The sequence below is a fragment of the Castor canadensis genome, chromosome X (genome assembly GCF_047511655.1).
Source record: "Castor canadensis chromosome X, mCasCan1.hap1v2, whole genome shotgun sequence".
NCBI lineage: Eukaryota > Metazoa > Chordata > Mammalia > Rodentia > Castoridae > Castor > Castor canadensis.
In genome coordinates, this window is record NC_133405.1 from 36,719,944 (window position 1) to 36,746,574 (window position 26,631).

At 40.4% G+C, this 26,631-nt stretch overlaps 2 pseudogenes; one reads left to right on the forward strand and one right to left on the reverse strand.

The window, feature by feature from the left end:
- Positions 1-215: 215 nt before the first annotated feature.
- On the reverse strand, positions 216-2,676 carry LOC141419425 (homeobox protein NANOG pseudogene; annotated as a pseudogene).
- Positions 2,677-21,991: 19,315 nt separating this feature from the next.
- On the forward strand, positions 21,992-23,222 carry LOC141419426 (syndecan-3 pseudogene; annotated as a pseudogene).
- The last annotated feature ends 3,409 nt before the right edge of the window (positions 23,223-26,631 follow it).

Here is a 26,631-nt window from a genome sequence, read left to right on the forward strand (position 1 = left end):
TTTGTAACAAAAGGCTACATGAATTATAATATGCTTGCATCACTAATGTTCTGAATGATTACCCTAAATATTCCCCACTCCCCAAATTGACACAACAGGCATAATGAGATCTATGATATTAAGGAAGAAACACACAGCTCTAAAACAAAACAAAAATCCTACAAGGAAGGAAGGAATTTACTCACTGCCCCAACTGAAACTGAATATTGTATTCATTATACATCATCAAGATGCATATTCCTAGAGTAACTTAGAAATAAATCCAATGCTTGTGGGATACTAAAACTCCTACATCTTTCTGCAATGATTTCCGAGATTGCCTTCAAATCACTGACAGAAAACTTTGCTAGAATTGTATATAGGGCTGCACAGATTCCTCTTCAAAGTTGTGAAATATATTGTTCCAGGCCTGATTGTTCCAGGCCTGGGTGTACCAGGTATGAGTATGCCAGAAATGGGTGCTCCAAGACTGGCTGCTGTAGGTCTGCTTACTCCAAGCTAGGTTGTTCCAGGTCTGGTTGCTCCACATTGGAAAGTGTCGGGATCTGTTCCTCAGGCACCCCTGGGTGATAGAAAGGAGACCTGGATATCTGTAGGTGCTGAGCCCTTCTGAATCACACTGTTGCTATTCTTTGGCCAGTTGCTTTTCTGGCATTGCTTACATTTCATTCTCTGGTTTTTGAACCAGGTCTTAACCTGTTTGTAGCTAAGGTTCAGAGTGCTACAAAGTTCTTGCATCTGCTGGAGCCTAAGGTACTTCTTGTCTGAAACCTATTGTTGAATAAACACAACTGGGTCTGAGGCAACACAGTTCACATATTCTGTTTCTTTACCTGGACCTTATTACATTCCTTCTTTATTGTGCTCTCTCCAGAATCAGAACCAGAACCCAAACCAGAATCAGGTGGTATTACTTTGGCTCTGATAGAACTAGGACTACCCTGAGTAAGCAGATCCATGGAGGAAAGAAAAGGAGAGGTAGTCTCTGTGTGGATCATCTCAGTAGATTACAATTGTAAGGGTGAGTAATTTTCTTCAGGCTCATTAATCCCAGGCTTTGGTGAGCAGTCCCTAGAATTGGATGCTTCAGAACAAGGCAAACATTGGGGACAAGCAAGATAGGAAGAGAAAAAAGTCAAAGATTGTATAAAGGACTAAGGCTCTAAGATTTAAGTGTCTGGGTAGAAGATTTTAGAAAAAAATGAAGATCTATTATGAGGTCAGGATGAAGAGAGTCCTCTCCTTAGTAAGAGGAAGCAACCAGCCCAATCAAGCCTTATATATTTTTAAATTGGTAAAACTTAGTCTAATGGTAAACATCATATAGAAATAATCAGCAGACTTATACATATTTGCACACACATGCAACAGCAATAACTACAATTGCATGTTGATATAGACTCTGTCCTCTCAAAACCCACATGTTGAAATCTAATCCCCAACGTGATGGTATTTGGGAGTGAGAAGGAACTTTAAAGGTTACTAGTCTAAACCTCATATCTGATGCATGAGTTCCTTCTACAAACATCCCTGTTAAATGGTCTTTCAAGGACGTGGAACTTTCTATTTACCCAACTAATCTTTTAACATTTTTTGTGGTACTAAGGTTTGAACTCAGGGCCTCATGCTTGCTAGGCAGGCATTCTACCACTTGAACCACTCTAGCAGACCTACCCAACTAACCTTTTGATAACCTCAAATGTTAATAGATTTCTTCGTTTTATTTAGCACAAGTCTACATTTCTGTAATTTTTAGCCACTGATTATAATTCTGGTTACTAAGTCCATACAAAGGTTTTCAGCAATTGAAAGATGCTTTCTAAGTCTGCTTTGTGCTGCAGACAGAACACCAGAGACTGGGTAATTTGTAAAGACTAGCAGTTTATTTCTTATAGTTCTACAAATTGAGGGTCTCACATCTGGTGAGGGTCTTCATGCTTCATCATCCCCTGGCAGAGGCAGAAGGGCAAAAGAGAGGGAGGCAAAAAGGAGCCAAACTCACTTTTCTAACAAATTCATTCTCTCAATAACTAACTTACTTTATAACAACATTAATCCACTCATGAAGGTAGAGGCTTCTTGATCTAATCACCTCTTATTAGGCCCTAACCACTAACACTGTTTTACTGGGGATTGTTTCTAACACATGAATTTTGTGGGACAAATTTGGGAATATACACTGATACGTTTATGTTGAATGTGTTCAGAGACAGAGTTAAATGGAGATTTTCAACTGCAAAATTAAGGTGATACATTAAATAAATATGAAGTGATATGTGTACTTATTAAACATGGCCAACATATATAGAGATTACCTGTTTAATGGTATTTTCTCTATGTATCTTATGATAATATGTTATATTAAAATAGCTCTTGACACTTTGAGACAGTTTCATTTATTACCCATTTAATGATAAAATAGTAATAAGTACTATCATTAAATTAATACTTACTAGGTACCAGGCACCATATTATGTATTTTGCATATAGCTTCGCTTAATTCATAAATATATAAGGAGGATGCAAATATTGTCCTCATTTTGTAATTAGGCAAACTGAGTTTCAGAAAAGTTAAGAAACTTGCCCAAAGTTTCATGGTTAGTATTTAGTGGTCAGGAGTTGACACCAGTCTGAACCCAGAGCCTGAACTCTTACCTTTAAGGAAGGAAAGAACATAATACCTTCACTTTGTGAGTTTGAAAACTGAGATTTTCAGAGTTGTTATATGTCTAAGGTCACCCTTTGATTTGATTTGAGTATTTCATTTTTTTCATTATCTCCCCAGAGTTAAACCTAGTTTTTACTAGCTTGTAGCAAATAAGGGGTGCTAATGAGAAAAGTATCTGAAATGATAATATTGCAACAAGTAAAAACTAAAGCACTTGAATGACTTTTTTTCATTTTTCATGGTATGCTTTATCTAAGTGGTTACATCTCAATTGAGGATTGTGATAAGCAGATAAGATGGTCCCAAGATTCCCAGCTCCTGGTACATACAACTTCTTCCAGTTACTCAATTCAACACTAATCTAGATTGTGCTGTGAAGGGATTTTGCAGATGTATTTAAAGTCCCAAAGCAGTTGACCTTAAGATTAGGGAGATTATACAGATGGATCTGACCTAATCACATGAGCTCTTTAAAAGTTTTGCCTGGCAGGGGAAGAGGAAGTCAGAGAAATGCACTCTGGCTGGCCAGGAAGAAAGCAAACATCTATGCTGTGTATTACCTATGTGTGCTGTCACATGGTGTGGATTGTGGGCAGTCTGTAGGAACTGATAGTGGTCCCCTGCTGATAGCCAACAAGGAAATGGGGGCCTCGTCCATGACTGCAGGGAATTGAATTCTGCCAACAATTTGAATGAACTTGGAAGAGGACCCAAAACTTCGGATGAGAATGCAGCTTGACTTTTACCTTGATTTTAACTTTATGAGATCCTGAGCAGAAAGCCTAGCCACACAGTTCTCAGACTTCTGACTTACAGCACTGTAAGATAAAAATTGGTATTGTTTTAAGCCAACAACCTGTGTTTAATTTGTTATGAATCATTAGAAAACTGCTACAGTGGTAAATATCTCTAAACTCTGTCTCCTGGGTAAGAACCACAAATATAGATAGGTCATGATAAAAACAAGTGTAATATATCATCGGGGCAGTATGCATTCTGGAGATGTCCTTGGGTGCACCTGTGATTAAATGTAACATTGGAGTGAACACTAAGGTGTAATGTAACAGAAGAGAAAAACGAATTTGGGAAAAATAAAAACATGCATTTAAAATATTAAAAAAGTATGTAGTTTCACATACACTTACACATACGCTGCACCTAAAATTCAGTCCCACTTGCAAAATATTCTCTAGAACCCCAGCAATCCTGCTCTGCATTTGTTGTTAGGGATAGGCCGATTCCCATTTTGTGTTTTTTTCCCATTAGGTGAATCTGTTTGCCTTTGGAACTAGGGCTTAGTTTCAATGTTAATCCTTTTTGTCCATTCCAAGTTAACCTTTTAAAGCATTATTAAGGTATAATTGACAAATAAAAATTGCATGTGTGTATTATGCACAATATGATGTTTTGATATAACGATGCATTGTGAAATGATTAAATCAAGATAATTAACATATATATCACTTCATGTACTTTTCACTTTGTTGTGGTGAGAACATTTAAGATCTACTCTCTTAGAAATTTTTAAATATACATTTTTTTGGTGATTCTGAGATTTGAACTCAGGGTCTCATGCTTGCTAGGCAGGTACTGTACCACTGGACCCACACCTCTAGTCCTTTTTGCTATTGTTAACTATATTCATCAGGCCATGCAATAGATCTATAGAGCTTATTCCTCTTGTCTAACAGAACTTTTGTGCCTACAGCTGGCTTCCTATCTCCTCCAAGACCTGGCAACTACCATCTACTCTCTGCTTCTTTGAGTTTCATGGCTTTAGATTCTACATAAAAGGGACATCATATAGCAGTTGTCTTTCTGTGCTTTGCTTTTTCAATTAACATAAGTGTCCTCTATATTGATTCATGTTCTTGCAGATCACAGTATTTCTTCCTCCAAGCAAAAAAACTTTAAAATTCACATCCAATTGTCTCACCTTGAACACTGATTTTTAAAAAGGACAGAATCTGAGCTGGGTCCATGGCTCAAGTGGTAGAATACTTGCCTAGCAAGTGCAATGCCCTGAGTTCAAACCCAGTAATGAGATGGAGAGAGGAAGAGAAGAGGGAGATAAAAGGAGAGGGAGAGGGGGAGGGGGAGGAAGAGAAAGAGGCAGAGGAAGGACAGGGAGAGGGAGAGAGAGAGGCAGAGGAAGACAGAGGGAAAGAGGCAGAGTGAGAGAAGGAGAAAGAGAGAGGCAGAGAGAGGGAGAGAGGCAAAGAGAGAGAGGGAGAAAGAGGAAAAGAAAGAGGGAGAGGGAGAGGGAGAAGCAGAAGGAAAGAGAGAGAGAGAGAGACTAGTATTTTTAGAGAACATAACTGCAGAATGCTGGTGAAACGAGTGACAAACAGTGATAAAGCAAGTCTCATCTTTGGAAATACCAGGTTAGAAATTAACTGAAAGTGTGGCCAATTCTTATTAATCACCTCAGTAGGGACAAAGTAGACTTTAAACCTACATTGATCAAACAAGATAAAGAAGGACATTCCATACTAATACAAGGGGAAATAGACCAAAAGGAAATAACAATTATCAAGCTATATGCACCCAATGTCAACACATCCAATTTCATCAAACATACCCAGAAGGACCTAAAAGCATATATTAACTCCAACACAGTGGTTGTGGGAGACTTTAACATCCCATTATCATCAATAGATAGGTCATCCAAACAAAAAAATCAATAAAGAAATCCTAGATCTAAAATACACCATAGATCAAATGGACCTACTTGATGTCTACAGAACATTCCATCCAACTTCTACACAATATACATTGTTCTCAGCAGCCCACGGAACCTTCTCCAAAATAGATCATCTCCTAGGGCACAAAGCAAGCCTCAGAAAATATAAGAAAATAGAAATTATACCATGCATTCTATCTGATCACAATGAAATAAAACTAGAACTCAACAACAAAAATAAAGACAAAAAACATGCAAACAGCTGGAAACTAAATAACTCATTGCTTAATGAACAATGGGTCATTGATGAAATAAAAGAGGAAATTAAAAAGTTCCTGGAAGTCAATGAAAATGAAAACACAACCTACCAGAACCTATGGGACACAGCAAAGGCAGTCCTGAGAGGAAAGTTTATAGCCATGTGTGCATATATTAAAAAGACTGAAAGATCTCAAATCAATGACCTAATGATACACCTCAAACTCCTAGAAAAACAAGAACAAGCAAATCCCAAAACAAATAGGAGAGAAATAATAAAAATAAGAGCTGAAATCAATGAAATAGAAACCAAAAAAAACATACAAAGAATTAATGAAACAAAAAGTTGGTTCTTTGAAAAAATCAACAAGATCGACAGACCCCTGACAAACCTGACCAAAATGAGGACAGAAAAAACCCAAATTAGTAGAATCAGGAATACAAAAGGGGAGGTAACAACAAACACCATGGAAGTCCAGGAAATCATCAGAGACTACTTTGAGAACCTACTCAAATAAATTCAAAAATCTTAAAGAAATGGACAGATTTTTAGATACATATGATCATCCAAAACTGAACCAAGAGGATATTAATCACCTGAATAGATCTATAACACAGAATGAAATTGAAGCAGCAATCAAGAGTCTCCCTAAAAAGAAAAGTTCAGGACCTGATGGATTCTCTGCTGAATTCTATCAGACCTTTAAAGAAGAACTGATACCAACCCTCCTTAAACTGTTCCACGAAATAGAAAGGGAAGGAAAACTGCCTAACATGTTTTATGAAGCCAGTATTACACTTATCCCAAAACCAGGCAAAGACACCTCCAAAAAGGAGAACTATAGGCCAATCTCATTAATGAACATTGATGCAAAAATCCTCAACAAAATAATGGCAAACCGAATTCAATAACACATCAAAAAGATTATTCACCACGACCAAGTAGGCTTCATCCCAGGAATGCAGGTGTGGTTCAACATATGAAAATCAATAAATGTAATAAACCACATTAACAGAAGCAAAGACAAAAACCACTTGATCATCTCAATAGATGCAGAAAAAGCCTTTGATAAGATTCAACACCATTTCATGATTAAAGCTCTAAGAAAACTAGGAATAGAAGGAAAATACCTCAACATCATAAAAGCTATATATGACAAACCTACAGCCAGCATCATACTTAACAGAGAAAAACTGAAACTATTTCCTCTAAAATCAGGAAGTAGACAAGGATGCCCACTATCTCCACTCCTATTCAACAGAGTACCGGAATTCTTAGCCAGAGCAATTAGGCAAGAAGAAGGAATAAAAGGAATACAAATAGGTAAAGAAACTGTCAAAATATCCCTATTTGCAGACGACATGATCCTATACCTTAAAGACCCAAAAAACTCTACTCAAAAACTCCTAGACACCATCAATAGTTATAGCAAGGTAGCAGGATATAAAATCAACATAGAAAAATTATTAGCATTTCTATACACTAATAATGAACAAACTGAGAAAGAATATATGAAAACAATTCCATTTACAATAGCCTTAAAAAAAATCAAATACCTAGGTGTAGACTTAACAAAGGATGTGAATGACCTCTACAAAGAAAACTATAAACTTCTGAAGAAAGAGCTGAGGAAGACTATAGAAAGTGGAGAGATCTCCCATGCTCATGGATTGGTAAAATCAACATAGTAAAAATGTCTATACTTCCAAAAGTAATCTACATGTTTAATGCAATTCCTATCAAATCCCAATGACATTCATCAAAGAGATTGAAAAATCTACCGTTAAATTTATACGGAAACACAAGAAGCCACAAATAGCCAAGGTGATACTCACTAAAAAAGAACAACGCTGGAGGTATCCCGATATCTGACTTCAAACTATATTACAAAGCAATAACAATAAAAACAGCATGGAACTGGCACAAAAATGGACATGAAGACCAGTGGAACAGAATAGAGGACCCAGATATGAAGCCACACAACTATAACCAACTTGTCTTTGACAAAGGCATTAAAAATATATGATGGAGAAAAGACAGCCTCTTCAACAAAAACTTCTGGGAAAACTGGTTAGCAGTCTGCAAAAAACTGAAACTAGATCCATGTTTATCACCCTATACCAATATTAACTCAAAATGGATCAAGGATCTTAATAAACTCTAAAGTTGGTACAGGAGAGTAGGAAATACTCTGGAATTAATAGGTATAGGCAAGAACTTTCTCAATGGAACCCCAGCAGCTCAGCAACTAAGAGATAGCATAGATAAATGGGACTTCATAAAACTAAAAAGCTTCTGCTCAACAAAAGAAATGGTCTCTAAACTGAAGAGAACACCCACAGAGTGGGAGAAAATACTTGCCAGCTACATATCAGACAAAGGACAATAACCAGAATATATAGGGAACTCAAAAAACTAAATTCTTCCAAAATTAATGAACCAATAAAGAAATGGGCAAGTGAACTAAACAGAACTTTCTCAAAAGAAGAAATTCGCATGGCCAAAAACCACATGAAAAAATGCTCCCCATCTCTAGCAATAAAGGAAATGCAAATTAAAACCACATTAAGATTCCACCTCACCCCTGTTAGAATAGCCATCATTAGCAACACCACCACCAACAGGTGTTGGCGAGGATGTGGGGAAAAAGGAATCCTCTTACACTGCTGGTGCGTATGTAAACTAGTACAACCACTCTGAAAAAAAATTTGGAGGCTTCTTAAAAATCTAAACATTGATCTACCATATGATCCAGCAATACCACTCTTGGGGATATACCCAAAAGAATGTGACACAGGTTACTCCAGAGGCACCTGCACACCCATGTTTATTGCAGTGTTATTCACAATAGCCAAGTTATGGAAACAGCCAAGATGCCCCACTACTGACGAATGGATTAAGAAAATGTGGTATTTATACACAATGGAATTTTATGCAGCCATGACGAAGAACGAAATGTTAATCATTCGCCAGTAAATGGATGGAATTGGAGAACATCATTCTGAGTGAGGTTAGCCTGGCCCAAAAGACCAAAAATCATATGTTCTCTCTCATATGTGGACATTAGATCAAGGGCAAACACAACAAGGGGATTGAACTTTGATCACATGATAAAGCAAGAGCACACAAGGGAGGTATGAGGATAGGTAAGACACCCAAAAAACTAGATAGCATTTGTTGCCCTCAATGCAGAGAAACTAAAGCAGATACCTTAAAAGCAACTGAGGCCAATAGGAAAAGGGGACCAGGAACTAGAGAAAATGTTAGTTTGAGAAGAATTAATTTAGAAGGTAACACACTAGTACAGGAAAGCAATGTGAGTCAACTCCCTGTATAGCTATCCAAATCTCAACTAGAAAAAACCCTTGTTCCTTCCTATTATTACTTATACTCTCACTTCAACAAAATTAGAGATAAGAGCAGAATAGTTTCTGCCTGGTAGCGAGGGGTAAGGGGGGGTAAAAGAGGGGGTAGGGGGAAGAGGGGAGAAATGACCTAAACAATGTTTTTAAATAAGGTTATTTGAAGGAGTTTCATATGATATATAATATTAATATGATGTTGCATATCTTGTAGGTATAATATATCTCTTTATATAGCATATAATATATTATACATTATAATATATAGTATCATTTTATATACATTTACATGTTTTCCCAGACTGGCCCTAAATTCCTGGGCTCAGGCTATCCTACTTCAGCTTCCCAAATTCCCAAGTAACTGAGATTACAGGCTCATGCTATCATGCCTAGCTCCATAATATATTTTACATCATAAGGATTTGCCATTTCACCATGATATTCAGGATTCTAGCCATAAACACTCAGAGACATCTATAGAAAACTGCTTTCATTCCTCAAAGTGACTGAAATTGGGAAGGGGAAGTCTAAAAGTGGGAATGTTAAAATATAAATGTAAGAATCTTACACATCTGTAAATGCATGATGATAATTATTGCATGTGAGAGTGCTCTTGAAGATGTATATTGCTAAATCCTGAATGGGGAGAAAGGTTAAAGTGGAGGAGGTAATGAAATGTAGGCTGACATGACAGATGAGAGATACTAAGGGTAGACTTGTAAAACAACAAACCCAAAATTCAGGAGTGCTTTTTGAAAAAAAAAAATAAGAGAAGAGACAGAATACGTGTGGGATGACCAGCATCAGGGGCAGGAAGAAGCTTATGAGACCAGAATACAGAATACATGGATGGTGGCTGCAAAGTGCAGGAGCAAGGAAAGAGTTGGAGATAAAATGACAATGCAGAGAAATTGGGGTATATTCTGAATGATATAATTCTGGGGGCAAAGGCCAGGGACAGTGTAGGAACAGAGACTCTAAAACAGCAGGGAGGAGGAGATAGGGAGAAAACAGGCTTTCCTAGGAGCAGCCAGAGGGAAAGTAGCCAACTGGGTGATGAGAGGTAGTCAGGAAGTTAGTGCTGTTTCAATCTGAAGCCAGAAAATGTCTGTTGGAGACCAGATAACAGAACTTTTCCCCTAGAGAGACCAAAAAGGAAGTTAAAGCCTATATTACAATCTGGGACTAGAAGGGAGAAATAGGGAAGGTTAATTTGAAAAACTAAGTTTGGGCTTTAGAGACTATTGTCACTCCTCTGTCTTAAAAGAGTGTTAACAGTGAATACTGGAAGGAACTACTTAGTTGTTTCACCTGTGCAAAGTTGAGTACTACTTGCCATCATTGCAAATGTAACCAATATCCCCCCTCCTTCCCTAATTTTCCTCTCAGTGCTTTCAGCTTGTTGTGTTCTGAAATAGACCAAGGAAGCCAGTCAGTAAAGAAAAACTCAGGAGCCAGCCAGAGGATGGTTAGGTTCATTTTATTGTGTCTGCAATTTCAATAGAGTCCTTCATTAAAGAACAAGGTGCTCATCCTGTAAGTCCTAAAAATAGGAAGAGTATTTGTCATTTTTATCCCAAAACACTTCTCCTTAGACTGTGGCTGAAGCAGCATCTAGTTTCCTTGTCTTTGAAGCATTAGACTATGTTTCTACAAAAATTTGTTGATAACTATTCTAATTACTTTTGAATCCTGTTTTTCTTGATATGACTATACGTACCCCAAGACACTTTTGCTGTCAGCTCTTGACCCTATTAAATATCCAGGCCCCTGGTCTTTCAGAAAGGGGTAATTGTCCCAGCCCATAAATATCCATGTGTCAGCGAGGTAAAAGTTGAGAGGGCCCTTGAGCAAGTCACTCTTGCCAAAGTAGGATGCAGGTTAGAATACATGTCTGAGACCCAGCTCAGGTTAGGCTTTTGTATGCCCCATGTCCATTGACCTCCAAAGTAGCTTGACATTCTCATCTAGGATAAAGTTTCAAGTTTTCTGGTGTCTTTTTTGTTGTGGAATGGCAACAACAGGTGTCCTCTATTTTCACGGTCTCACAACTATCTCTCTTCTGGTTCCAAAAATATCTAAGTTTTTTGAGTTGGGCGGGCTGAGCTGTCCTCAGGACTTTTTAGCTAACCAGCTGTTAATAAGAATGTGATGGTGTAATGAAGCCATCTAGGGAAGCCCCTCTCGGGATAAATTGTCCTTGGTCCCTGTATCAAGTTCTATCTAAAAAAGAACATTTTAGGTGGCATCATTGTACTCTGTGTCCACTACCAGGCTCTGGAATGCTGCTGAATGCCACTAGTAAATATGTCCCCATGAAATATGACTACCTAAAATTATAAATGTCTTCTGGAGGGATTTATTAATTTACCTATAATGGTTTTACAATAAATTATTAAAGGAAGCTAGAATTATTGGGCATATCTCTGAGCAGGTTGACGATGATGTCAGTGAGGACAGCATGACCTTTTACACTATTGGTGACAATATTTAGTATAAATGAGCAGGACAATTCTTATATCCCTATGCTACATCATATTTTTATAAAAGACAACTACATATGGTTGTGATATGACAAAAGCATTAATGGGAATTTGTGTTTTTATATTACTAGTAGGGTAGTTTATTCACTCTTTCATTCATTATTCTCAACAGGTACTAGGATTGCAAAATAAGATATAGTTTCTTCCTCCAAAGGCCTTACATTCTGAAAGGGAGGGCAGGAATGCTGAAAACTGATTGAAGGCTGACATGGTAGCACATGCCTGAAATCCCAGCTATATGGGATACATAAGCAGAAGGATCATGGTCCAAGGGCAGCCTGGACAAAAAGTGCAAGACTTTATCTGAAAAATAATTAAAGCAAAAAAGGGAGGGATATGGCTCAATTGGTAGAGTATGTGCCTAGCGAGTGTGAGGCCCTGAAATCAATCCCCAATACTGCAAAAAAACAAAACAAAACAAAACAAAAACCAAAGGTTGAAATCCTCTGTAGCGTTAAAGATATATAGCCGTGGTACTCAACCTTGGATACACATCAGAGTCACCTGGATAGTTTTTAAAAGTCCTGATGCCTAGGTGGCAATAGGGACTACTTGTGCCTAGAAAGAGAACAAAACTCTTTAGCTGAATCTTGAATGCTGAGTAGTTTATCAGCTTAAGAAGAGAAGGAAGGGCATTATAGGCAGAGGAAATAGCACTTACACAGGTGAAGCTGGGAGAACTGAAAGTTTGGAAGTGTTATATCTTAGTATGGAAGAGAAGGAAAGATGTGTTTGTTTAGAGAAATAAGGATAAGCCAGATCTTTTAGTTTGGTTGGTTTTTTGAGACAGGGTCTCACTATGTAGCCCAAGCTGGCCTCAGACTTACAATCTCCCTGCCCAGGAACCAGATCCTAAAGGACCCTGAAGAGATATTTGTACTTTATGTATTTGTTATGGACTGAAGGGATTTAAGCAAGGAACTGCCATGATGATGACTAGATGTTTGGGTTTTAAAAATGAACTTTTGTGGCAGCATTAAGGAAGGAATGGATGATCCCAAATTGGGTCAGAGAGATCCATTTATCCAGGTAAAAAGTCCTGTAGGTCTGGATTTAGGCCATAGCAATGGGGATACAAAAGAAATATGGAAAATACTTGGAAAGAAAAGTTAGCTTGGACCATGGAGGGAGAGCACACATGGGAACAGAGGCGCAGGACTATGGTGTTTCTCATTTGGGTGATTGAGAAAATAAAAATATCATGGAGGGAATCAGAACTCACAAAGGAAAGTCAATTTGGGGAGGCACAGGCTTGATTTTAGTGCTGGGGTAAGTGAGAGGTAATAAACAATCAGAAATGAATCAACTCTGATGCACTTGAAGATACGGGCTAGACATTTGCAAAGCAGATAGGGCTGGAGATAGAAAATTTAGATTTGTAATTATCAAAGTGATATGAACTGTGGGAGTAGATGGATTCTCTGAATGTTTGAAAGCATTATTTTTTCCTCTTTTGCACCTCACCTGTCAGCCCTCTAGTGACAACAAGCACATACTACATTTCTTAAAAGTGCCTCAACTCAGTTAATGTGGTCATGAAATGAATAATCAGGGTACTGGATCTGGTCAAAATACTATGGTATTAATATTTTAATATTAGTGGGTGGTGGCATATCTGTGTACCAAGGGTAGCAGCTTGAGCCTAAATTTGTTATTGATCATAATTCAGTGAGAGTCAAGAAGACTTGAAATAGGAATCTATATGAGGAATTGTGGAGTCTCTTGTGAAAGAATTTATTCTAAAACAGTATTTGTCTTTAAAGGATCCCAATGGTCAGTATGAATTCCAGACCAATTAAACAGAATCTCTGAGGAAGACACTGAGCCAGGCATTAATATTTATTAAATTCCTACAGATAATTCTTTGCGTAGCTAAGGTTGGAAATTGCTGCTCTAGAAGATGAGAACTTAGAGATGTACAGGTGTGAATCAAGGATACTAGCAAGAGAGGCAGAGCAATTGTGGTGCTGTGGGCAGCATGTGTCTAGCAACCAAATTGCCGCTAGGCTCAGCTCCCAGGTGTCATATCTGAGACCATACCCGAATTGCCAAACCTGAGGCCCATTTCTAAGGAGTTATAATGAGAGTAAAATCTGTAATAACAATGTTCTCTGTAAACCCAGTAGGATATTAAAAGCATAAGGAGTCAACAGCTTTGCCTTTGGCAACAAAATACATGTTGGGGATGATGACCCTTTAATTTTTATCACCAAAATTTTATTGAGAACCTGTGCTATGCACTGGGCACTAGTCTAAGTGATGCAGCTATAGTGGCAAACAGGGTAGACTAAGTCTTTTCTCTCCTTGATCATGGAGTCTAGTGGATGGGGTTTGACAAAAACAACATCATTCAGCGCTAAGTATTGTGCAGAGTTTTAAGTACTGAGATATAATAGAGAATGACTGGGTGCTTATTTGGATTAATAAGTCAGAGAAGGTTTCTCTCTGCAGAACATTTAGTGTAAGATATAAATGACAGTCAACTATATGAACATTCCATGCAAAATAACAGCAAATACAGTGACCTTAAGGCAGAAGCAAACTTGGCATGTCTGAGAAACCTAAAGGAAGCCAGTGTGGCTAGATTGGACTGACTGGGGAAAGAGTGGCCCAAGATGAAGTTCTAGAGGTACCCAGAGGCCAGGTCATGATAAAGAGTCTGAACTTCAAGTATGATGGAAAATAAGTGAATGGTTTTGAGCAGGAAACAATAAGACATAATTTCTATTTTAAATGATCATTCATTTTACTGTTGTTGAAAATGGATTTGATTATTTATTACAAGGATGGAAACAATTGGGAGGCCAGTTAGTAAGGTATTTATAATAAGGCAAGTAAGATACAGTGGTAGCGTGGGCCAAATGGTTAATAGTGGCCTTGGAAAGAAATTGGTATTTTTGAGATCTATGTTGAAGGTTGAATCCATGGGTCTTTTAGGGGTGAAGGAAAGGAAGGTGTTGGTGATAGTGGCAGCAATATTGGCAGTGGCATAGTTTGATAGCAGTAGCTCTGTTGGCAGTGGTGCTTTCAGTGTCTTTGTCAAATAGCATCAGTTCCTTCAGCTCAGACACCTGTCCATGCAGCCTTCATGGGCACTGTTGACATATTAGACACTCTTGGTGATGACAGGAACAGGAGACATTATTACCAGAGGAAAATGGCAGGCACCACATGGCAGCAAATCAGACTCATTTTTAGAGCACATGTGAGATAGCCTCTGACTACTTCCAGAAATATTCAACAAAAACTTAAGGGTTATTTATAACTTCTGCAGAGCAGATGGGAGAGGAGTCAGAGATATATAATTTTGTGGTTGTGATCCATATTGTCCTTAGGCTGTTTTGACAACTGAAATATGGATTACTCGTAAGAGAAGTTCTAATGAAATCTATACGAAATTGAACATTATCAGATACATTTTTGGCAAAAATTCCCCCTACTATGCAAACATTAACATTTTTGTTTTAAAATGACATAAGAAATCTTCAGATACATGTTGACAAAGATTCAAATAATATAGAAGTTAGATGTTACAATTGTTAATCTTCCTCAAGTCATATTTCCCCTAAAGAGATAACCATAACAGTTTAGTGAGTTTCCTCCAGAATATTTTTATGCTTTTCTTATAGTATGCAGATCAATACTTATAGTATTGATCTGCATGGTTTTTTTAAAAATGTAACAAGCAGGAGGCATCATTCTATGTCAGTTCATGCTCTTTTTTTTTTAAAAAACACATAAATTCTATTGTGTGAATATCCTGGAACATATTTAATCAGTCCCCTGGTAATGGTCACTTAGCTTTACTTTGCGCACCTGTGTGAGTGTATCTGAAGGCTAACATTCTAGCAGGGGAATTGAATGACTGAAAAATGAATTTAAGATTGTTAGATATACATTGTCCTTTAAGAAGAATGTACCCAATATTACACTTCAATCAGTAGTGTTTGAGATACTGTGTTTCTCTATACTCTCACCAATACTGGTTTTCATCAGTCTTTTCCCTTTGCCAACAAAGTTGGGTGAAAAATGACATTTCACTCTTGTTCAATTGTTTTCTCCACATATTAGTGAGATTGAATTTTTTCATATATTTTCTATTTGTATTTTTCCTTAAATGGCATGTTTTTGGGTTTTTTTGAGATGGGATGGTCTTGCTATGTTGTGCAGGTTGTCCTCAAACTTGTAATTCTTCTGCCTCAGCTTTCTGTGTAGTTGGGTATTATAGTCATGCATCACCATGCCTGGCTCTGTATGGTGATATTCTTCACTGATTTTTCTGATTGTTTATCTTTTTCCCATTGATTTATAGGGGCTCTTCATATCTATACAGTATTAATCCTTTTCTCATGTAATAGAAAATTTTCTTTTATACTGAGTTATTTGTCTTTAATTTTCTTTATGTTATCTTTGTCATACAGATGTTTTAAATGTTTTTAATTATGGTAAATTGATTGTACAGGGAGGTTCATTGTGATATTTCCGTCTATGGATACATTGTACTTTGAAAAAGCTCACCCCTCTATTATATTCCATTAACCCGCTCCTTTTTCTCCCCTCATTTGAAATAGTATTTAGTGGGTTTCATTATGCTATCTTTATATATATTCAGTATTCCATTCCTATTTACCCTCCAGTATCTTCTCCTTTCCCTTTCCCCCTCACTCTGATTCTCTCCTCACACAGTCCCCTTTTCATGCTCATATCCCACTGTTGTTGGTTTTGTTGTTGTTATTGTTATCATTCTACATATGAATAAAAACATGCAATATTTGATTTTTCGAGCTTGGCTTATCTTGCTCAAGATCATGATCTCAGTTCCATCCATTTTCTGACAAATGACATAATTTCATTTGTATCTCACATTTTCTTAATCCATTCATCAGTTGTAGAGCATCTGAACTGGTTCCACAGATTGGTTATTGTGAATAGTGCTGCAATAAACATGTCTCTTTAGTGTATCCTGGATTACATTCCTTTGGATATATGCCCAGGAGTTGTAATTGCTGGATTGTATGGTTGTTCTGGTTTTAGGTTTTTGAGAAACCTCCATACTGCTTTCCATAGTGGTTGTACTAATTTACATTCTCATCAACAATGTATAAGGATTCCTTTTCCCCCACATCTTCACCAACATTTGTTGTTTGTGTCCTTGATTATAGCCATTAACAGGAGTGAGGTGAAGCCTTAATATAGTTTTGATTTGCATTTCTTTCATGGCCAGGGATGTTGACCATTTCTTCCTGTATTTATTGGCCACTTGTACTTATTCCTTTGAAAAATGTCTGTTCAGTTCTTGCTTATTTCTTCATTGGGTCATTGGTTCTTTGGAAGTTTAGTTTTTCAAGCTCCCTGTATATTCTAGTTATTAATCTCTTGTCAGATGTACAACTGGCAAGATTTTCTCCCATTCTGTGGGAGAAAATTCTCTCCCATTCTCTTCAGTCTGGTAACTGTTTACTTTGCTATGCAGAACCTTTTTAGTTTCATGTAGTACCATTTGTTTATTCATTGTCTTAATTGCTAGCCAGTGTTTTCCCTATTCTTTCCTTCTGTAGTTTCAGTTTCAGGTCTTACTTTAAGGTCTTTGATCCACTTTGAATTAATATTAGTACAGGATGAAAGACAGGGATCTAGATTCAGTCTTCTATATGCTAATATCCAGTTTCCTTAGCACCATTTGTTAGGGAGGATGCCTTTTCTATAAGGTATATTTTGGGTTTCTCTGTCAAAAATCAGATGGCTGTAGCTCCGTGGATTTATGTCTGGGCCTTCTATTCTGTTCCATGGTCTTTGTGTCTGTTTTTGTGCCAGTACTATGCTGTTTTTATTGCTATGGCTCTGTAGTATAGTTTGAAGTCAGGTATTATGATACCTCTAGCATTACTCTTTTCGCTCAGCATTGCTTGGGCTATTTGAGGTCTTTTGTGCTTCCATAGGAACTACAGAATTGATTTTTTAATCTCTTTGAAGAATTTTATTGGAATTTTGGTGGGGATTGCATTGAACACTTATATTGCTTTTTGTATATAGCCATTTTTGCAATATTAATTCTGCCAGTCCATGAACACGGGAGATCTTTCCATTTTCTGATGTCTTTCCTTAGTTATCTATAGTTTTTGTTGCAGAACTCTTTCACTTTCTTGATTAAATTTATTACTAAGTATTTTCTTTCTTTGAGGCTATTGTAAATGAGATTGTTTTCCTGATTTCTCTCTCAGTCTGTTCATTGTTGGTATATAGAAAAGCTGCTGATTTTGTATATTGGTTTTGTATCCTGCTACTTTGCTGAAAGTGTTTATGATGTCTAAGTGTTTTTGGTTAAATTTTTAGGATCTCTTAGGTGTATATCATATGTGTAAATAAGGATAATTTGACTTCTTCTTTCCCCTTTTGAATCCTTTTTATTTATTTCTCCTGTCTTATTGATCTGTGTAGGAATTTCAAGACTATATTGAATAAGAATGGGGAGAGTAGACACCCTTGTTTCATTCCTGACTTTAAAAGAAATGGTTTCAGTTTTTCTTCATTTAGTGTGATGTTGGCTATAGATATGTCATATCTAGCCTTTATTTTGTTTAATTAAATTCCTTCTGTTCCTAGTTTCTTCAGGGCTTTTCATCATGAAAGGATGTTGAATTTTGTCAAAGGCTTTTTTTGTATCTATTGAGATGATCATGTGATTTTCGTCCTTGCTTCTGTCTATATGTCATATTACATTTATTGATTTGTATATGTTGAACTATTCCTATATCCCTGGAATGAAACTGACTTGATCATGGCGATGATACTTCTGATGTGTTGTTGAATTGGGTTTGCCAGTGTTTTTTTGAGAATTTTTGCATCTGTGTTCATTAGAGAGATTGGAGGAGAAATGAAGAAGGAAGAAAGGGAGAAGGAGAGAAGGGCCATGAAGTGAGAGAGCCACAGGTAAACAAGACTCTAGTGTCTAGTAGCGATATGGTTCTATTGTTATGGAGAAGGGTGCTATTGTCAGGGATTGCAGAGGGATTGAGAGGTTGAGGGTAATATAAAGATGTAGATAAACCACTAGTTGAATGGTTTGCAAACAAGAGATAGGAAAAGTGAGGAAAAATGAGAAGGAAAAGTTTTTAAAAAGAAAAAGAAATGAAAAAGTAAGGAGAAAAAATTGGCAATATAAGAGGGACAGACAAGTTAAGACTTTTTTTAAAAAGTTTTTTTTAAGTCAGTATTTCTTCCTTGTTGAGGAAAAGAGTGGATGTCTTCTGTGCTCTATCAGTATACTGGATGCTCCCTTCCAATCTCTGGTCCTCAGGTTTTTGTCTGCAGTTCTCTGGCTGTATTTACTCATGTGTCCCCTCAGGGACCTGGATTGCCCAGGTGTAACCTGGCTGGGGGCCTCTGCATTAGGGCAGCTGCTGGAGAGAGATGGGGGTGGGGCTGTTCAGGTGTGTGAGGGTAGCTGCTGTTAGTCAGTTGTGGGTTCTCCTCAACAGTTGCTGGGTTAGAAAGCACTCTGTCGCTTTTGGATCCTGGGCTTTTCTTGTTCAGGGAGTTCAGTGGCTGCCCTGGCTTGTCCACAATGAGCTCTTTTCCCAACCCTTTTCTACCTAGGCCTCCTGTTTAATGTTTCCTTTGGGGACTGAGGGGCAAAAAGGTCCTGTTACTTGTGTTTATGTGTATGCTGCTTGTTTGAATGGTAGGTTAAAGGCTCTAACTAGCTGGCCAGCTGACCTAGGCATTCTCCTTGTTTTGGGGATAGAAACCCAGATGTTGAGGTTTAGCCTCCTAGCCTGCTGGCTCCCCACCTGTCCTTTGAATAGAGAGGCTGGGCTCAGTGGTACAAATAGGAGGATCATGGTCCAGGCCAGACCCGCATAAAGCAAGATCCTTTTCTCAAAAAATAACCAGTGCACAAAGGGCACAGGTTCAAATGGTAGTGCCTGCCTAGGAAGTGTGAAACCCTGAGTTCAACCCTCAGTACCAGCAAGAAATAAAAAGAGCCAAGTTGTGAGTGCTGCTGTGTTGCACAATGGCATGCTGGAACTGGCTGGTGGTTTCAGGAATCTGATGTCACGTTAGAGCTTGAAATTGCCTGTACTTGTGTGGAGGAGAGTTAGTCAAAGGATACAAGATTTCAGTTAGATAGGAGGAATAAATTTAAGAGATCTGCTGCTGCTATTCAACATGGTGACTGTAGTTAGTAGCAATGTAATTTATACTTTGGTAATACATGCCTGTAATCCCAGCACTTGAGAAGGCTGAGGCAAGAATATCATGAGTTTAGGGTATCCTGGGCTACATAAGGAATTGAAGGCTACCAAGAGAGACCCTGTGTCTAACAAGAACACCCCTTGTCTTAAGAAATATGTGGTTTACAATGGTCATGGTGTTTGGCAAGGCTACAGTATGAGCAAGGTTTTGAATATCTTGCAGAAATAGTGCCAGAAGGAATAGGCTACTCTCTATGTTTTGAATTTACCATGGTCAAACTCCAGCTTTCAAAAATAAGTTATGTGAGATCTTCCTTTGTTTGAAATGTCTGTAATCTACCTGTCACTTGATTGGTATTCTGAGTATAAAACTATTCTTTATGTATATTAAGTCATTTAATTTGCTAAGATATTTTCTTCCAGTTTTATTTTTTAGCTTTCTTAAAATAAAAACACTTAATTTTTACTAATGCTGTCATTCGTTGTACATCTTTAGATTTTTATGCAGTCAAACCTATAATTTTTTTTACTATAGCCTCTGATTTTTGTGAGTTGCTTAGAAAACTCTGCCTCTCAGTATTGTCTCATGAGTCTTCTATACTTTCTTTTTTACATTTATATACTCATTCCATTTGGAATTTACTTTTGTATGTAGTATGGAGATCCTAAATTTCTCCCAAATGAATAAAAAGTCTTTCTAACACATTTATTGAATGATAATTTTGTCCCCTCTGATTTGAAACTTTGTTGTTATCATGTACTAGAGCTTCAAATATACAGATATGTTCATGAACTTTTAAAATTATTATTTATTTATGTAAGTTTTGATTTCTGGTAAAGCAAGTTCTTTTCATTATTTTCTTTTTCACAAATTTCTGGGATGAATCTTAGAATCATTTTTTCATATTTCCAAAAAAATTCTTTATATTTTTGACAAAAATTGTATTAGATTTATCCATTAATTTTGGAAGAATTGCTTCATTTAGCATGTTACATCATCCTGTACAGAAACTTACAATGTTTTTCTGTTTTTTGGAGACAATTTCTTTCCAGTTAGCCCAGGCTTATCTGGAATTCATTATGTAGCTCAGTTTGCCCTCAAACTTGTGATCCTCCTGCCACATCCTCCTGAGTGTTGGGATTACAGGTGTGTACCACTACACCTGACTTTTTCCCATTTTTCAAAATGATGTTTTATGTGCTTCAGTAAAGTTTTACATTTTCCTTCATAGAGGTTTTATACATTTTTTATAAGTGCTTTTAGAGTTTTATTGTTGTAGACAGGTTTTTATTGTAGTTATTTTTATACTGAAAGCAATTTATTTTGGTGTATTCATCTTTTATCTTGATGTCTATGATTTTAATAGTTTTTCGACTTTTCCAGTTAGACTATCATGTCATCGACAAGTACATCATCTCTTGCTTTACAATATTTATCACTTCTTTTTCTTTTTAATAAGACCAACACAGAGGTAAGTAGGTATTTTTTTTCCCCTTGTTTCTGGTACTGATAATTTCAACCACAGATGACTGCTAACCTTGCATCTCTTGCACTTTAAATTTAGGTCTGGCTTTAAATGTTGGCTAAGTGTTTCTTGAAACCTTAAACTCAGCATGTCAAAAATCAAATATAAACTCATAATTACCACACCTGCCCAAACCTGTGCCTAGCACTCATTTCTTGATTTCTGCTACTCAGATTCAAATGACTCAGTTATTCTTGTCAGTGAGTTTCAAAGCCATAAATCATTCTTGATTTTCTACCTCTATCTTTTCTTATACTAGTTTCATTTAGAAATTCCTCTTGATTTGGTTTCTGTCCCATTGTTGTAAAACATATCTCCTCTATGCCATTCTTCCTATTATTTCTGTCAATCTAATTTGACAAAGTATTATTTGGACCTTTCTATGTGTTAGATACAGTATATGGAAAAACAAATGTAAGTAAAGTTACTGCTCTGGAGGAACTCACAAGAAGGGATGGTGATTCTTAAATGCAACTACACTACAAAGTATACTACAACTATATGTATAATGAACTGAGGTAATCCAGGTAAAGAAGGAATTAATTCCATTTCTATTGAGTCAGAAAAGTTTGCAATTTGAATGGAACCCTAAAGAATGAGTAAATTTTTTTAGGCAGGAAAAGGTGGAGAAAAGGCATTTCTGGAAGAACAGCATTAGTTATGTCTCATGCATTCATCTGACAAGTATTTATTGAATCTCCACTATGTGTCAAGCATTATGGTGGTTGTGAGACTTTAAGAAATTCTTAGTCTTCATGGTTAGGGGGGATGCAGAAGGGCTGCTGGTGCCTGAGTGGGATGCTGGTCCTGCCCTGAGGAAGGAAAGCTCACCTGTGGGTCAAGTGGAGCAGGGTGAGATCAGGCAGTTCCGTCCCAGCCTTGATGCAGCATGACCTACATATAGGCTGCAGCCTCTTGCATTCCTCTGCTTCTACCTAAAGATGACTTCCAGCAGGAATCAGGCCTCAGGATAGTCATGTGGTTTGGTTCTGATGTGGCCCTGGTCATGCCACTGCGCCTGCTGTACTGCCCACCATGGACATCAAGCCCATGAACTCCCCATCTGAAGAGCTCCCCTCTGAGTGCCCCAGCCCAGAACCAGTCACCAGCCTGCCAGTAGTGACAGAGGTTCCAGAGGAGCCCAGCCAGAGAGCCACTACCATCTCCACCACCACGGCCACTACCACTGCCACCACCACAGAGGCCCCAACTGAGGCCACGACACCCACCACAGCAGCCACCACTACTCCCAGCACCCCTGTGGCTTCCCCTGCCATGGCCACCACTGCCATCATAAGGACCACTGGTATACAGAGGCTGCTGCCTCTTGCATGACCACGGCTGCCACAGTCCAGGCCACCAACCCAGAGGCACCCTTGCCACCACAGTGGCTTCCTTGGACTCGGAGGCCTTGACACCCAGGCTACTTCCTGGCCAAGAGCCCTTCCCTGGAAGGCCATCACCCAGGAGCCCAATGTCCCCAAGAGGAGCACCCTGCCCCTGGGGACCACTGGCCCTGGTCCCGTGGAGATAGCTCATGCCCCAACTCTGGAGTCCTTCCTGACCACTATCTGGGATGAACCAGAGGTGCCAGTGAGCAGGGGACCCAGCAGAGACTTTGAGCTGCCAGAAGAGACCACAAAGCCAGACACAGCCAATGAGGTGGTGGCTGTGGGAGGGACTGCACCCAAGCCATCATCTCCACCCAAGATACTGCCCAAAGGTGCTCGCCCAGGCCCTGACTTCCAAGACAATGCCATCAACTCAGGTAGCTCACTGCTCAGCTCCCTCAGAAGAGCATTCTGGAGCAGAAGGAGGTGCTTGTAGCCATGATTGTGGGCAGTGTGGTGGGTGCCGTTTGTCACCTTCTTGGTCACACTTCTAATTTACCACATGAAGGATGAGGGCAGCTACATGCTGAAGGAACCCAAGCAGACAAGCGTCACATACCAGAAGCCTGACAAGCAGGAGGAGTTCTATGCCTAGCAGAGCTACAGTGTATCCTGCAGCCTCAACACCAACCCCCTGTCCTGTCCCCAGCTGGCCCCACCAGGCCAGGCCTGGGACTGGGCTCAGGAAGGAACCCAGCCCCAGTTTCTCTCTGCTCTCTCTTTCAAGGCTTGCCCAGGCTGCCAGCATCCCACAGACAATGGTCCTTGAGAAACAGGGGTGCTGCCACCTGACCCAGATGGTGCCCTTACCAGCTCATCTCTTATCCCCAACCTGCCTGGAGCTTCAGGACCTTGTGTCTGATGGGCAGGAGGAAGGATGGTACTGATTGACTGGTGGAAGCAGGGGAAGGGCTGAGACTGAGATAGTCTGAGGCTTCCCCTTGCCCTGCAGGGCTGGACCAGCTCTCCTTTCTGGGGCAGAGAAACAGTTGGGCTGGTTTCCAGGACCAACATGTGGCAAACTCAGCTCTAGAAATCATCCAGACACTGCAGCATCTCACTCTTGTCCCAGGGCCTCTCTCTGTCTAGGTGAGAGGGTGTTCTCTGTCACCAGCCTGCCCTGGTTGTGGGATCATTGTCCGCTCTCCCCTGCCCAGTACACATGTGCATCTTCCCTTAGGGAAATGGCTTCCTGAGAGCACAGGGCCAGCTGGTGTTGAGGAGAGGGGACTCCATATAGACACTGTCACCCACTGTCAGACACACTGCCATGCTCTCACACACAAGACAACAGCATGCAATGACAAAATCATGTACAGTCCTGACCACCCACCCAACCAAGACATGCCACAATCATAGACATGTGCCTTCTTTCAAGGATGTTTATCTTCATGAATTGCTTAAATACCCAAGACACTTCTGCAATACAAGCCCCTGGTCATTGTTACTAAGTGGTGGCCGTGTGGCCTCCTTTCTCTCTGTTTCCCCTACATACACACTCTGGCACCACACACTCCAACTTTCAGACTCACTCTGGAAGGTGGAATCAAGCTGGAGCAATCAGTCCACATCAAGTCCCCCGGAATTGCCCTGTTCCACCCAGTGCCCCACCATGACACCCACAGCCTGTGGGTGTCACACTGCCCCATCCTATCCTGTGTCAGATGCAATCACACAATCTCACCCCACACAACCCACTCTGATGCTGGAGGAAGATAGGTGGGTGCTTGCCTTTCCTGGAATGTGTGGGGAGTATTGCCACAGCCTTCCCAGGGCTCTGAACACTGATAGGCCTGGCCTCACCCCTAGCTCACCCCTAGCTGCTTCCCCCAACCCCGCAGCCCACATGGGGAAGCCCAGGGCCACCTCCCACCTACAAGAGCCATGGGGCTCCTCCAAGGCTGAAGGCGGATGTGTTGGTTCCTGTAGCTTGACCCCATCTGGAGGGAGCTTGGGTCTCCCAGGACCAAAGGCCCAGGTGTATGTGTGTGATCTGGCTCCAAGCCTCCCCGCATCCCCTTCCTGCTCTGAGCCAGGGGCCAACTCTGCCTCCCAGGACACAAGTCTCCAAAGTGCCTGTGAGGGTGGGCCTCTGCCAAGGTCCTGTGTACCACTTCAGGCCGACCCCAGGCCCATCCACCTTTGGGCTTCCCTGTGGACACCTCCCAGCCCATCTGGACAAACAACTCTGCAGTTCTGGCCACAGCTGACTTGATTCCAAGCTGGCAGCAACCCACCCCAGTCCCCCAGGTCCCAAGGGCAGAGATTTGATGGACCAAAGCATGTGACAATGGGGTTGAGGGTAGTCACAGGTCCGAAACCCACCCTTCCTTTCTTTGTTACTCCTGAAAGTGGGGCCATTTCATAGATATTTTAAATGTGGAGTCACCATCTCCTTTTGGGGAGGGGGTGCCTGGCAGGGGCTCTTGGAACTGAAGGGATGTGATGTGAGTTATGATTGGCTGGCACTCTCCCCCACTCTCACTCATAACTCAGATTCACATTAGGAGCCCCCCTTTCCAGTTTATTTCTGTTCTGTCAATATTCCCTAACAGCAGACTTCAGTGGGGTGAGGGGCGGGTGCCTGAGGCTGAGGTCAAGGTCCCAGTGTCAGAGCAGTTTGTGTTGTACAGGGGTCCTGCTTCCAAGCTGGGCTCCATCTCATACACACTTAGACATCCTTGCTGGACTCAGAGCTTTGTAAGGAAGCCAGTTGGTCCCAGCCTTTGGGGGGTTATGGGGAGGACTCCTGGGACCAGGAGTCCTAGAGGAGGCAATTTAGCCTGGGTCATCCCTGCAGCTTCAGGGCAGGACATGGGGAGTGGAAAAGGACTCAAATCCTAGCACCCTCCCTGCTCCCTGGTGGCCTACTGTCTTGGGGACTGCAGCTCCAGTGAAGACCTGGGTGGGTGGAGGCTGAGAAGAGAGCAGAGAGGTGGCAGTGCCTGGGTGCCTGGCTGCTGGGGGCATGGCACTGGGAAGCAAGACCCAGCAATAGGTGAAGCCTGTACATTGGGCTGGAGCCCATTTCTCACATCCTGTAGCTGACTCTGGACTTGAGACTGTGCACTCTGGCCCCTCTTCTCCTCAGTATTTGAGGGAAGAGGCCAAGCGCCTCGTGCATGGAGTGTCTGGCCCAAGGCCAATGTTCAGGCTTTGTCCTTGTGAAGTTTAATGTCTGACCAGCCCAGATCCATGGAGTCAGCTTGACTTGCAGGACAGTTCAAGGGAGAGAGCTGGTTCCAAGAACGTGCTGGAGCTCTCCACAGTGCAATGTAGGTACAGGGCCCTCACCCCAGGTACAGTGTGGTAAATTCAGGGCCTGCCCAAATGAGTCCACAGACACCCCAATGCTTCTTGGATAGTGTCCTGGAGCCCTGGCATATCCTGTAAGCATAGTGCATTTCGAATGAGAAGGAGTTAATGTGGCTTGAAAACTCTCCAGGCCTTGGCCTACCAGAGAGCAAGAGGCAGGCTGGAGCCGGAGAAATGGAGTGGGGTTCATGCTTTGTCTCTCTAGGGGGCCAGAAAGGGGACTTCACCTGAAAGGCTGGTTCTCTTGGTCACTGGAGGCATGTGGTGGTTAACAGAGCTGGGCTGGGCAGGCCTGGCACATGGGCCAGACCCCCTAAGGTTGCCAAAGATACCCAGCAAGCTGCTAGGCAGGGGCACCAGGTCCCAGGCAGCAGAGCTGACTTTGCCTCCAAGGAAAGGATTGCCTCCTTGGGAGCTGCAACCTGGGGCTGCTTCCCTAGGTTTCTTGTCTGTAAATAGAAGCCTGTGAACTGTGTACAGATTTACAGAGATGTTAAGACTGGGCCCTGGAAGTCACCATCTGAAAGGCTGATGATGTCCCCAGCATCCCCCAGGTACCTGCCTGGCACCTCCGTGCACCTGGCCTAGCATGGTGAATGCATGTAAATATTTTTCTAGGCAGTGTGGTTCCAGAGAGCTCCCTGAAGACTATGTCCTCCCCGACTCTGATGCATCCTTTCTTCTGTACA